The sequence below is a fragment of the Myodes glareolus genome, chromosome 17 (genome assembly GCF_982192425.1).
Source record: "Myodes glareolus chromosome 17, mMyoGla1.1, whole genome shotgun sequence".
In the NCBI taxonomy this organism is placed as follows: domain Eukaryota; kingdom Metazoa; phylum Chordata; class Mammalia; order Rodentia; family Cricetidae; genus Myodes; species Myodes glareolus.
The window spans coordinates 28883618-28896618 of NC_142042.1; the positions used below are offsets into that span (position 1 = coordinate 28883618).

At 45.8% G+C, this 13001-nt stretch overlaps 2 long non-coding RNA genes across 3 annotated transcripts in view; one reads left to right on the forward strand and one right to left on the reverse strand.

The window, feature by feature from the left end:
- The window catches only part of LOC125414756 (uncharacterized), a 30174-nt gene extending 18427 nt beyond the window's left edge, over window positions 1–11747 (reverse strand). For both annotated transcript variants that reach the window (XR_014997590.2, XR_007236361.3), the window contains exons 1-3: window positions 11557–11747; window positions 1927–2017; window positions 27–169 (exon numbers count right to left, since the gene is read on the reverse strand). This is a non-coding gene — a long non-coding RNA (uncharacterized LOC125414756). The remainder of the gene's footprint in view (window positions 1–26; window positions 170–1926; window positions 2018–11556) is intronic.
- Window positions 7781–10122, forward strand: LOC146891208 (uncharacterized). Its single transcript, XR_014997593.2, has 3 exons — window positions 7781–7834; window positions 9111–9404; window positions 10011–10122. It is a non-coding gene; the product is annotated as an uncharacterized LOC146891208 (long non-coding RNA).
- Window positions 11748–13001: the final 1254 nt, after the last annotated feature.

A 13001-nucleotide genomic window follows, 5' to 3' on the forward strand; every position in this document is an offset into this window, starting at 1 on the left:
GTTAACTTGGCACAATCTAGAATCACCTGGGAAGGGACTTCGATGAGAGGTTCTCTAGATCGGGCTGATCTGCAGGCATGTCTGTGGGGGATTATCTTGATCCCGCTAACTGAGATGTGAAGACCCATCCATTATGGGTGTCACCATTCGCTAGTCAGGAGATTCTGAGCTGTATAAGAATGAGGAAAGAGAGATGAGTGTAAGAATGCATGCATACATTCATTGGTCCCTGCTCTTGACTGTGAAAGTAAAAATGTGATCAGTTCTCTCAAGCCCCCACCACTGTGTCTTCTCTACTATGATGATCTGTAAACGGGAAAATTGTGAACTATAATAAATCCTTTCTCTTCTAACTTGCTTTTGTCATAGCAGCAAGATGTGGAACTAGAACACCATGAAAGCACAAAGGAGGGGTAGTCTGACTCAACTTACTGCCAGGGTGTTAGGGGGGCTTTTTCCAGAGTAGGGATGTGCAAGCTAAAGTCTTCAGATAGCCTTAAGAATGGACAGTGCAGATGGAAAAGGAGGATTAAGAAAGCAGGATAGGGGTAATATACAAATGCAGTGGAAAAATAACTTGATCATATACCATATTTCTGATTGTTATGCATTTGTGCATGTGTAGACAATTATATATTTGCATAGATAGATGATGATGATGAAGACAGACAGACAGACAGACAGATAGATAGACTGATGGATAGATACATAGATAGACTGATGGATAGATACATAGATTGACTGATGGATAGATACATAGATTGACTGATGGATAGATACATAGACTGACTGATGGATAGATAGATAGACTAATTAATGGATATATAGATATAGTCTTCTTACTGATGGCAGGGAGAGTGTACTGATTTTTCCATTATACCTAAAATATCACATGTTCAAATATCATGAGATGTCAGCTTTTCCACATCTGCTCTGTGTATTTCTTTACCCTAAGAAATGTGTGTTGAGGGGCTGAAGAGATGGTTCAGAGGTTAAGCGCACTTGCTGCTCTTCAGAAAACCCATGTTCAATTGCTAGCACCCACATGACAGTTCACAGATGTCTATAGCTCCAGTTCTAAGGGATAAGACACCATCATGTAGATGTACATGCAAGCAAAACGCCAATGCACATAAGAAAATTGAAAAAAAGAAAAAAAGAGAAAGAAATGTGTGTTAAAATACACAAGAGAAAGTAAAACTTAATCTTTGGCTCAGTCACTATAATTATCAGTTTTTCCAGCATCTCAGAAGACAGGTAGGTGCTATTGTGTTCATGTCACTTTTAACATCATTTTTATTTTACTTTATAAGTGTATTTTCCAATCATGTCATCAAAAGGTAATAGCGAAGAACAGTAATAATTTCAGGGCAGTGAGATTGTTTAGTGCCTGGGATAGACTCTTCCTCACTGTGACAAATACTGAGGGAGATAGTTTAAAGAGGAAATATGTATATTAGCTCATGGTTTCAAAGGACAACTGGTTGTAGTGTTAGGCAGTGTTCGATCAGCATGGGAGTGGGGTCATATGGCAGAAGCTGCTTACTTCATGGCAATCAGGAAGCAGTAGGGGAGGGAGGGAGGGAGGGAGGGAGGGAGAGAGAGAGAGAGAGAGAGAACACACTTACAACTGTTTCTTTCTTCCTATCCCTTTTATTTCATCTGGGTCTTTAATGCATTGAGTGGCTCCATCTATAGGCAGGATAGGTCTCTCCCTCTAGTTAATCATCTTGGAAAACACCTCTTGTTTAGAGTGTACTGGGAATCTCTGGGTTCAATCATGCTGTCAATCAACAAGTTCTATTCCAGTCTTGAATCTACCATTGATTAACTGAGCAATCTGAGGCAAACTAGTCTTCAACATCAAGAACTAGTCTTCAAGAGTATCCACCAGACCCAAAAAAAAAAAAAAATGATAGTACCTACTTTACAAGACCACATTCTTTTTTTCTGTTTCTCTAATGACTCTTTTCTTGGTTTTTGACTCTGGCCAGTGAGTCCTCTCTTAGAGTGGGTCCTGTAAGAAACATCATAACCAAAATAGATTCATTATGAGAAATGATGGACTTCATTGTAATTCTTTATAACTCCGGACCTCACCATTTACTTGTTTGTTTATATGTGTATTTTTGTTTATGTATTTAATGAAAACATGATTTTTTTTCTGGCAATAATCATGAGTTATCAAAGCTTCATAGATATTTCATCGAAGTTCCTATGTTTCTGGTGAGATGAGTTGCTGTTCGTGGTAAGTTCTGGAACCAGTGCAGGGACCAGTGCCACCAGTAAGAGAATAAAAAGAAATGTGAGGCTGCAGGGCATGGTGGTGCACTCCTTTATCTCACGAAGGAGTCAGTTGTTCTATATGGAAAGTTCTAGAACAACCAGTGTTACATAGAGAGACCATATATTACACAAACAGCAACAACCAAGAGTCTTATAACACATAATACATATTTGTAGTAAAATATCTTTGTTGTTCTTTTCCTTTGCCAGTATTTTTAACCACACAGATTTTCTTGTCTCTAATCATAAAAATGAAAAATCAAGGTCTGGAAACACAGCTTAATGAAAGAGCACTTGTCTAACATATAAAAGGAACAAAGGTTTGGGGACTGGGGAGGTGGCTCAGTGGTTAAGAGTACTGGCTGCTCTTCCAGAGGTTCTGAATTCAACTCCCATCATCCACATGGTGGCTCACAACCATCTGTAATGGGATCTGATTCCCCCTTGCGGTGTGCATGGAGACTTACATTAAATAAATAAATAAATCTTTTAAAAAGGAAACCAATGCTCATTCAAAACACTAAAGAAAAGAGGAAGAAAAAAATGGATAGACCAATTGCGTTGATAGAATTGTCTTTATACTCTTGAGAATCATCATATATGTTCATACTATTATAAACAGAAAAATCATTTAAAGAGTGAAATAGTTTCAGAGATTGGACCATTATGACCCTCTGGCTAGACAAGCTGGGAACATCTGCTTTGTCTGTTCCTCACTTATACCCACACAGTCTGGGTTTCTATTTCTTTCACTCCAGCACCTCCTCTTCCTCATTTTGAGGTATGGTCTCATTTTTATAGCCCAAACTGTGTTTGAATTTGCAGCATCTCTCCTGCCTCAGCTTCCTAAGGCCTGCGATTACCAACACAAACCGCCCCCCATGATCAGCCATAATTTCTTTCTCTACCTACTTACTATATCTATTTCCCAAGCTAAATTTTCTAGAAACATGCTTATAGATACAGTCAATATGCCAGCATTTGTCTGTCATCTTAAGAACCTAGACTATGCCTCAACATCTTAGAAACACTCTGACATCATGAAGATGATGAAAAGATTTAGAAGAAACTTCTACAGGATACTTTTACATGTCTGGTTTGTTGAGAAAAGGCTTAAAAATTAATTAGAATTAATCTGAGATTTAATTCATGCCAACCAAATAGATCTTAATGTCTTTGATGTTTTATTTCTGTGCACAAAGGTTTTAATTATACCATTTGATCAATAGGTATTTATTGAACATCTACTATCATGTCAAGTGTTGTGCCAACAAAAAGCTAAAAAAAATGACCTCCAAAAATCTTAGCTCACAATACAATACCCTATTTAGGAACTACCAAAGGAGTTATTCCAGCAAAAGGTAGTCTTGAGGTATGAGATCAGTAACTGTCTAGAAACTAGGCTGAGCAAATAGACAGTGGGACTGATTTAAAATACATCAACTGAGACTTTGGAAGGAATTAGAAACGCAGAGAAGAGGTCAAAGGAAATGGGAATATGACAGCTCATGAATGGAGAAAGATATCTTCCAACCAAGTTCTCGTCTAAAAGAGTTAGGCATGAAAGCAAAAGGGTTTTCCAATCACAAAAGGAAGGAAAATTCAATAAGCACACACTCCTGCAAACCAAGGGCCTTCATACAAGAAGACGGAGAGAGGAACTGATGAGCATATCAGCTCAACAAAGGTCTGTGTGTGTTTTCCGGGAAGACAGCTTACAAGTCCACTAGCGGTAGGTAGTTTCCAGGGAGGAAACTTCCAAGGTAAGACAGTAAGCTTGGGTTGGGACACTGGCTTAGTCAGCTGAATGCTCTCCTTGCCAGCAGGAGAACCTGAGTTGCATGGCCAGAGCCAGAGTAAAATGCCAAGTGTGGTGGTCCAGGATTGTAATCCTGAGGAGGTGAAGGCAGGTGGTACCTGGGGCTCTCTAGCTGGCCAGCCTATCTTAAAGGAGTTCCAAGCTAACGGAAGACCGTCTCTGAAACAAGTTAGGCAGATGGAAAGATGACTTAGTGGTTAAGAGCAAATGCTGCTCTTGCAGAGGACCTGTGTTGAAATCCCAGATCCCAGGCTGGGTAGCTCACAACTGCCTCTAACTGAAGATCTGTAGGGTCCAACCCTCTCCTGGCTTCTGGAGGCATCTGTATACATGTGCACATACACATGCAGATATTTACGTAAAATAAAATAATAAAGCATTAACGTGAAATAAGTTGGGTTAGGATAGAGGGATGGCTGAACAGTAAGTCGCTTGAGGCTTCACGATGAAGCCTGGCAACCCGAGTTTCATTTCTGGAACTCACCAGAAGGTAGAGAGAGAAAAAGGAGAGAACTGGTCCCAAAAAATTGTCCTTTGACCTCCACATACATGTCAAGACATGCATGGGGGGCTGGAGAGATGGCTCAGAGGTTAAGAGCATTGCCTGCTCTTCCAAAGGTCCTGAGTTCAATTCCCAGCAACCACATGGTGGCTCTCAACCATCTGTAATGGGGTCTGGTGCCCTCTTCTGGCCTGCAGGCATACACACAGACAGAATATTGTATACATAATAAATAAATAAATAAACAAACAAAAAAAAGACATGCATGGCTGCAGACACGCTAACGATAATTTTTTTTTATTAAGTTGGGCTGGACAGGAGTGGCCCAGGGCTTTAATGCTAACACTTGGGGAGCAGAGACAGGTGGATCTCTGTGCATTTGAGGCTAGTATGATCTACAGAGCTAGTTCCAGGACAGCCAGGACTACCAGAGAAAAGTTGTCTCAATAAATAAATAAATAAACAGACAAACAAACAAATAAATAAAAAGCTGGGTAGTATTCCTAAATAGTATATCTGAAGCTATCCTCGGGCCTCCAAACACATATGCACCATGTGTCCTGACACAATCAAACATGTACATTTTGCTGTTATTGTTGCTATTTTAACTGATGAAGGTAAATTGAAGGCGAGATGTTCCACTTGGTGGTCTTTCCAAGGGTCTTACTGTCCCCTGAGAGAGCTGTACTCATAACAGCCCAGGACATCATGCACGCGAGGGACCATCAATGAAGAACGGTGTTGGTCCCACTTGAGCTCCTAAAAGACAATGGTAGCTTGTGCAGTGCCTGCCCATCCTGAAGCTTCTGGGGTTCAGATGAGCACGCCATGTTCTTGACAACAAATGGTTTGCAGGTAGACTCTTATTTGCACGAAGCAACTTTTTATATAGGACAAAAACAAATGAGAACCGAAAACAACACAAAGCCTATTTGAAAAGAGGGGACACGCAGAGTATAAACCTGGAGTAGCCAAGGTTCTGGGGAGATCTGAGTGAGGACGAGTAGGGTAGGAGGTCGTGAAGGAAGCAGGAAATGGCGAGAAAACAGAGGTGTACATAGAGGTTGGAGATTTTTCTCTTCTGTGATGTTTTACCTGTAACTATTCTCTGAGGAAGGGTTCTGGGTGAGTCAGGGTCCAACAAAGCCCAGGACTGCCAGGCTGCTGCTGGAGCTCCCGGGCCCATCCTCTCTCCACCTCCATGGTGGCACCCCACCCAGATTCCTTTCTTGTCAAACTTGTTTTCAGCCACCCAGGCCCTCTAGTCTGTGACCTATCAGTCAAACCTTCTGTTACCCGGGACACAAATAGATCGAGGGTGTCAGATAACACGGTAGTTTGGTGAGGAAGAAGATCATTTGAGGCTATTATACCCCTCCATAATTCCCCTTTCCTGGTCACTGGGTACCTTTAAGGCCTGACCTGTTTCTCAGTCTCAGATTCACTCCTAGAAGGGCAACTGAGTGCATGATTCATACCTCCTTTTATTTATTTGCTTTGATGTGTTCATTATCCCTCTGGAGCAAACCGGTGGAACATTTGAGTCAATTCTATTTTTCTTGGGGAAGCAGCGTAACACGAAATTGGAAGATGACAAAGTCGGGCTGTCACCGCTGCACTGGAGTGGCACAGAACACTGTGTGCAATGTGTGCAGTGAGGTAAGGGCAGTGACAAGCCATGAAGTGATGAGATTAAGTGTGTAACCACATCTTAAACTCAAGCCATATTCCCTAAGAACTAACTGGATGGTGACATCCCATTAATACTTGTACACAGGACTCAGCACGGGCTTAGTGGGTACACCTGGGGACTCCCTGAGAAACCCTGCTAACCAGACGTCTCTGCTGCCAGCCTTTGAGCCTTTCCAGAAATACTCAGGACCACTAGCGACACGGGCTGCGAACACAGTGAAGAAGTAGCTGCCTTTGAAGCAGTTAAGAGGGGATCTAAGATGTGCAGTGGCGCCTGGTTCACACCAGACAGACACACCACCAAAGCCACTTAGGCAAATACTCTCAGTGAAAATGGGGTTGCTTCAGTGACCAGGTCAGAGGCCGGGGCCAAGTTGGGAAGAATGGTCATTGCCACCTGACAGGGCAAAGGTGCTGAATAGTTACTACAAGCCAGGCACTGCAATCTCAATCAAACCAGTATTGGGGAGGGGGGAGAGAAATGATTGAATTTTCGTAGGGGCAGGGACTTTTCCTGCAGCTTGTTGGCAATGCCTGGGAGTTTCATGGAGTCTCTTTCCCTGCAGTGCACCCCCTCTCCCAGTGTGGGGAGGGGAAGGGAGGATTAGGCTGAGGGAAAAGGAGGGAAAAGAAACTAAATCACCTTTCTACTCAGGAATTTGCCCAGCGCCAGAGTTATTAGTGTTTCCCAGGTAAGGATACAAGAAGTTAGCAACCGCAGAGTCCTTCATTCTTTCAAGTACTGTTTTCTTTCTGTGTGTGTTCCCAGAGACTGGATGCCTGGGCCTGCCTCCTAAGTTCGCACAGGACATGGGTTAGTTTTTTTTGTTAATAGAAAGAAATAGGTCAGAGAGAGAAAAGGTAAAGCCTGCGGCAAGGGAAGAATGGGTGAGGGCGAGTGTATGGTTTCCTGAGGATCTCAGGGCAGGATGCTCAGCCCAGGCCAGCCCTATAAGCTTGTAGCCACCCACCGCTGGTCTCTGATCTTCAGATTCCTGCCTCTGCTTACTACCCCGCTACCCATCCAGCCTAGCCTCCCAGCGATGGCAGAGGAGATGCGGGGGGCGGGGGGGGGGGGTGTTCTCCTTCACCCTGAGGCCAGGGGTTCTCTTAGATTAAAGGCTGCTTCCACTAACTCTTATAAGAGATGAAATGCTGTCGCTGACCTTTCTGGAAAGGACTTTTACTTGTGTTCAAAACCCTCAATTAACCTCAGGCTCCACAAGAGGAATGACTGGCTGTCCGGTGTCTGTCCCTGACCACCTGCGGCAGAATGGTTCGTGGGTCGAGGCAGTCAGTGGAGTGGGTACAGGGCGTGTGGTCAGATCTTCCCTAAACACAGTACTGGCTATAGGTTGTCTCTCCTGGGACCGGATAGATAATTCATTTTTATATGTAACGTTTTACCTCACTCTATAGCTCTGACCGGTTAATATTTAACCCTCGGGCTTGAGGCGTCTTGAAGGAGGCAGGCGGGGGTGGCCTACTCAAGGTATATGGCCGTTCAGGAGTGAAGACGCAGAGGCCAGGAGAGGGTGAGAAGGGATGTGAAGGGGAGGGCTCCTTTTGCCACAGACTGCAGCCTCTGGCTGCTACAAGGTCGCGCCCAGACTGTGTCCAGGGACCGCCAGCCACGCTGCAGTTCCAGCCCTTTTCAGCGTTTGCAGGGTACAAGCGCTAGGGTCCGAGTACCTTCACAGCTGGACCCTGCGGCCATCCGAAGTGCCCCAGCCAAAGGTGCTGGACCCCGGATCCAGGGCTACTGGCTGCGGGCGTGGGAGGGAAATGGGTCCAGCAACCGACAAGGTCAGATCGTGTTATGTCGAGGGACACGGAAACCATGCTGAGACCCAATAGCTCGAAACTGGACGTGCGTAGGTGGCCCTCAGGGTTCCATATTCTCCTTCTGTCTCAGAAAAATAAGACTAGATGAAATGGAGGTCCGACCTCTTTCCACCGCCCCTAGCTCTTACCTCTGGCCAAAAACAAAAGCAAAACCAAAATAAAACAAAAAAGCCAGAACATTTAGATGAAGCGGTCGCGGGGATCGGTGGACAGCCTTAGAGCTGGACTGTACCGAACCACCGCGTCTAACGACCCTAGGAGAAGTTGGCCTTGAGGGCACTCTCAGGTGGAGCCAAGGCATCTGGGTGATCCGAAGGGCCAAGCTCAGTGGGCCGGGCGGAAAGGAACTCGAGGGTCCAAAATGTTTTGTCCAGCTGCCCAGGGCCTGGTGTTTGGTAATCGGCAAACCAGTCCAGCTATGCAGGAGAAGGAGGTCGAAGCTTGGGAAGCTCCGCGAGGGGGACGCTGAAGCCTGGAAGGGCAGTCCAGCAGCCGCAGACAGGATCCACCCCTTTGTCATTGAAACAGATAAGAAACCACCTCATCAGATAAAATCAACCCCCTCTACCCCATTTCTGGATTTCAGCGGAGACCTGAGGCGCTGAGGTTGACGAAGTCTTGGGACTGAACATCGGCCTGAGGCCCAGAGTACGCAGAAGGCTTTTATTTCACTTTCCTTTGTTTGATATTACTTTATTTTCAAAGAGATCTGTAGCCCTGGGTTCTGGCAGGCAAAGCTCTGTCCTGAGGATGGCCTGCTGGGTCTCCACCTCTGTCCCCGGACTTCCCCTCCCCCCTCCTTCCGCGGCCGCACACAGCGAGGTGAAGGCTGTCTAGGAGACAGGCGGTCAACCAAACGCAGCCATCAGCGAGAAGTGACACCCGAGAAAGCCCTGCCTCTCCATCCCGAAAAACAGAGAAGGATGTCATCAAAGTTTTCTTCTTTCAATTTTCCCCTTTGTGCAGGAGTCAACCCTGCCGTGATACCTCGTTGCCTGGGCTGTTGTCAGAGGCGGAGCAGGAGTACCGGGCTGCCAGTAGACTGAGTTCCGAGCCACACTCGAAACCCTGCCCCACCTTTCTACCGGAGACTGTAAGGAGGGTTCTAGGTATTATCACCTCAAAGAGACTAGCAGAAGGGCTCCAGCTCCTGACCGTGTGCGCTGCGACTCACTGAAAGAAGCAAGGAAACTCTTCTAAATCTTGAACAAGAAAGCTTTGGCCGAGTCTCGAAGGAAACAGCACCAAGACTTAATTTTGGTATAACAGCCTCCAGCACTACCGGGCCATTATCTAAGTTGCTAGAATGGGGAATTGGGGGGTGGGGGATGGCAGGGGGCGGGTAGCGGAGCAAACAGCAAAACAAAGCAAAGCAAAACCTTAGCTTGGTGCAAAGAAGATAGTAAGGCGAAGAAAAAGACAGAGAGAGAAAACCCCATGAAACCTTAAACATTTTCACCAGAAGATTAGGAGAACCGAATTGGGGGGGGGGAGATCCATTAAAATCACAGGGTTCTCCTCATCTTCCCCCCCCCAACACGCACAGGTTGGGGAGCAACTACTTAGTCTCAACTTCATTTAGTCTTCTTTAAAAAAGACAGAGGAAGAAAGGCAATTGTGCGACACTATCACCCCAAAGTAAATATCTTCTCCATACAGTCTCTGGATGTTTTTAAAAGCATGTTTTAAAGCAAAAGGAAGCTAGATGGTTCTAATAGACATTCTTCAGCTAAGCAGCTTAAGCTCCAAGTATCTCCCGCTTTCCGAACTGCTACAGTGCATCGCCACAAAAAGAGAAGCTGTGATTTTTTTTAGAGCAATTAAGTCAAATTAACTACTTTAATGGGGGTATTTTCTTTCTTGCAGGACTCCCTTGGCCCTCAAACAAAATCTAAAACTAACATTTACATAAAGCATAAAATATTCAGAACAGAAATGATTTGCATCCGGAACACAATAAATTCTACTTTCTATCCTTTCCGATAGAAAAATCAACAATGAAAAGGTCTCCCTTGGGCGGTAAGAGGGGCGGGGGTGTGCAGGAGAAGAGAGGAGATGACAACTTTGAAGCCCAGCATAAAATCTCCACGGTTTCATCTGCTAAAAATCTGAAGAGGTAAATCAGATATGTGTTTACAGAGGTATTCCAACAGTTCATTTTAAAAACATCTCCTCTAGAATTATCGTTTTTCGGGTTAAATTAAAACACAATGGTTTGGGGGGATGGGAGGAGGATGTTTTTTAACTCCCTCTGAAAAATCTGCTGTTGGAGATTCCTTCCCTTGTCTTTCCAGACCTGCTTCACTGAGTCCAGCCCGTCTCCTGCATGTCAGTTGGCTTGCTTACATTAACTGCAGTTCGCTGGGGGTTTATAAATCAATCAGTAGGGAGTCTATATTCATAAAGACTCTGATCTGGTTACACCCCTCCCTCTCTCCTCAACTCAAAAACCAAAAAGTTACACCTTCCAGCGGTGACCCCTTCTAGCTCAGCTGTGGTGGGTGGTGGACCGACTGAGGCTTGGGGAACTGGGTGACAGGCGTCGGGGTCTCGTGGATTTGGATGTGGATTGCAGGACAGACCTTTGTTTTGGTCACTGCGGTGACAGGGGGCAGAGGAGGTTGTCCTTTTTCCTGAACACAGGAATTTTATAGACACTCCTTAAAAGGGTTCGCTGCTCTCCACGGGTTAATTTATAGGGCTTTCGGGGAATATTGGGACTTTAAAGATACCATTTTTTCCCCATTAATTTGTTGGTGGTGTTCTTACACTCCTAAGAGGACTCGGGGTTTCAACGTCCTGGGGAGTTCTGCAGAGGGAAAAACCAGGTCAGGGAAAAGAGGATTCCTTTTCTGATCAGGGTGGCTGTGGTACTGGGCTTGGCATCTTATTTCCCATACATTTATAAATAAGTTGTGGGCATTACATCTGAGATTTGGGAACTGGGAGGTGACGAGAATGAACAGGGTCTGTATACACCTTTCTCCCAGCCTCCACCAACCTGAATCCCGTATCAGAAGAATGGCGAGCATGGAGATCCAAAGAAGATTTTTAATTTTTTTTCATAAAACAAAAGCCTAGTTTTAATGTAGCCATCAAGGTGGGCGAGGGTTTCAGGGTGTAGCAAGTGGGTGAGTAGTACCTGGAGACTACCCCACTGCGGGTCTAAGCAAGGCCTCCTTCGCTTTCCGCCCGGTTGCTCTGGCTCTCCCTGAGGTGCCTTGCTGGGCACCCAGGCCACCGAGGCCTGGGTCTCCCGCTATGCGCTCGCCATGTTTGAACCCACGCGGGGGAGGTTGATCTTCATACTATAGATTACCTTAAAGTTTCCTTTAAGCGCTTTAATACACAACTAGCTCAGAAATCATTAAGAGACATAGAGAAGGAGAAAAAAAAATACCCTCACACTCACCGTAATAAGTGTTGACATGCAGCAAAAATCGATTGAGTGGAACTGAGGTGGTGGAGGTGGCGATGGCTGGGGGGGGAGGGGGAGATCCGCGTAGGAGCGGGAGGGGCGAGGGGGCGGACTCCACCCGCTTGGGAACTAGGCTTCGGCGGCTCCAGGAGAGAGAGGAGCTGCCTGGAGGGTGAGTTGCTTGAGTCCTGGACGAAACCGAGAACGCAGCTGAGTTGCTTGAGACCGGGCCTATCTTCTGTCCCAAGTCTCCGCCCCCAGTCTGAACCTCTAAAGTCGGGGAAGTGATAACTCATTTATTTATTTATTTATTTATTTATTTATTTTATTTTTTTTCATTTTGATTTCCTCTAACAGAATTCTAGTTGAGCCAACAAGCTAGGCCGAGACTCACCTCTTTAAACGTAGGCTCTCAAGTCACCCTGGGTTAGACCAGCCGGAGAAGTAAACTGGTCAGCTGCCTTCTCCGGCCCTTCCAGGCAGGATCCCCAACTCTTTCACCCAGTATGCTCCCCCCAACCCCCAGCTCTCCCCTAACCACGGCGAGGCGCAAGGAGGCAGGGACTGGCTCCTCCTGCCCCCTCCCTTCCCTGTTCCAGAAGGCAAAGTCCGCCTCGGGTGACCGCTTTCCTCTCCACTGCTCTCAAGAGAACAGGGACTGAGGTGACCCTCGACCAAAGGCCTTCTATCTGCCCCCCACCGCCGCGTGATCCCGGCACACGGACAGGGGCAAAGCTTTAAAAAGAAAGAAAGAAGAAAGTTAATGTTCACGGGGCACTTGATCTTAAATTGGGGATATTATCTGCGGCCTGTTTAAGTGGCAGCGGCAGATCTTCGCAGAACAAAGACTCGGTGTCTGAGCTCCGAAAGCTCCTAGGTAGAGTTTCGGTGAGATAAAAAGAACTTAAGCGTAAAAAACACCGGCTTTCCCGGCTTCGGAGAATCGGAGGCCACTTTTTAATACCAGTTCCCTGGCTGCTGTTTGTCCTAGCATACTTAGTGGGGAGGTTGGGTGGGGTGGGGGGCAAGAATAACAAAAGGCCTCAGCCCACCCTCTGGTGACCCTCCCAGCGCCTAGGCCGTGAAGTCTTCTGGATGGAGTAAGCCTTATTTGCAGCTATTGGTTACAAAATCAAATTTCACGTTGAACAAAAAGGAGCTAAAACACGCAGCAGCGCTGGAAGGGAGGAGGCGGGGGCTTAAAAGTTCTTTCCGACACTCACATGGACCCCAGTCCCTGTTTAGATGTCAGAGGATGGGGGAGGGCCCAAGCTGTAATTCATCTTGATTTGCTTCATTGTCCTGCAGTTTGCAAACTATAATCCTGTATAATTTCAGGAACAAGCAGGTTTAGAATTAATGGGTCAATATTATTTAAAACAAAACACAGGGATCATGACCTTTGCCTCAACTACATATTGCTCTACAAGACTCAGGAA